Here is a 1,426-nt window from a genome sequence, read left to right as displayed (position 1 = left end):
CCGGGGGCGGTGCTCCGGGTTGCTCTGGCCTCAGGCGGAGGCGCGGGAGGCAGGAGGGCCGCGTACGCGGGGCCGGAGGCGCGGGCTCATTGCCGGGGCCGCGCGCCCCATCAGGCAGGCCTGGGCCGGGTCCCAGTCCCACAGGCCGGCGGACGGTGGGGCGAGATCCTTCGGCGTCCCCCACGGCACCCTCCCGGCACTGACAATCGGGACCCACTCCGACTCGGCCCTCGGCTCAGATACACTCCAGCTCCGACTCGGCACTGACAGACGACGCGGCTCAGAACCCCGCGGGGAAACAAAAGATCCGCGGCACCCGGGCCCCGGAGCCTGAGACGCCGGCGCAGCCGCAGTGCGCGGAGGCGGGGAAAGGGGCGGGGGCTGAGGAGGCGGAACCTCCTAGGTGGTGGAGCTGGCAAGGGGCGGGTCCGAAATGGGACTAACCCACTGTTAGTATCCTTAATGTTATGGCCAGAGGAAGGGTATGTGTACACCTGACACCCACTGGACTTAGCTGAGCCCATCTCTTATAAGCCAAGCATACTTTCCATATGTTAACTAATTTATTCCTAACTTTTACATATATACTATACTATATACATTGTTATTGTAATATACATTACTATAACAAAACACCTGACAAACACAGTTTTAAGGAAAGAAGAGTTTCTTCTGGAGACCAGCTAGAGGGAACAGTCCGTCCTGGAGGGGGGAGGGGAAGGCATGGCAACACAGCACATTGCCTTTACTGTCAGAAAGTACAGAGACGTGAATGTTGGTGTTCAGCTCACTTTCATTTTTGTTTTGTTTTGTTTTTTGAGACAGGGTTTCTCTGTGCAGCCCTGGCTGTCCTGGAACTCACTCATAGACCAGACTGGCCTCGAACTCACAGAGATGTAATTGGGATCAAAGGCGTGCACCACCATTGCCAGGCTCACTTTTTCTTTTTTATTCCATCCAGGAGGAACTCCAACTCATGGAATGGTGCTTTCTACATGTGGGTTCCTGAGTTAATCATGTCTAGGAAATCCCTCTCAGACGTGACCAGAGAAGCGCCTCCCACATGATTCCAGATCCTGTCAAGTTGACATTATTAGCCAATGCACACTGCACTGGGAAACTTTTACAGATGAGAAAATTGAGGCCCAGAGAAGATAAGTAATAGTCCCAAACATCGCACAGTCAGCAGGAGAAAGAGCTTAGACTTTCACTCCTACAAGAGCTATCAACAAGGACTGAAGAAGTAGTTCTTTACCCGGCGGTGGTGGCGCGCACCTTTAATCCTAGCACTTGGGAAGCAGAGGCAGGCGGATCTCTGTGAGTTCGAGACCAGCCTGGTCTACAGAGCTAGTTCCAGGACAGGCTCCAAAGCCACAGCGAAACCCTGTCTCGAAAAACCAAAATAATAATAATAATAAAGAAGTAG

This window comes from Microtus oregoni, unplaced genomic scaffold, assembly GCF_018167655.1.
Source record: "Microtus oregoni isolate MIOR12 unplaced genomic scaffold, Mior012 000003F_ref0000135, whole genome shotgun sequence".
Lineage (NCBI taxonomy): Eukaryota > Metazoa > Chordata > Mammalia > Rodentia > Cricetidae > Microtus > Microtus oregoni.
The sequence above is the reverse complement of the archived record's forward strand: the minus strand, read 5'-3'. Positions refer to the sequence as shown.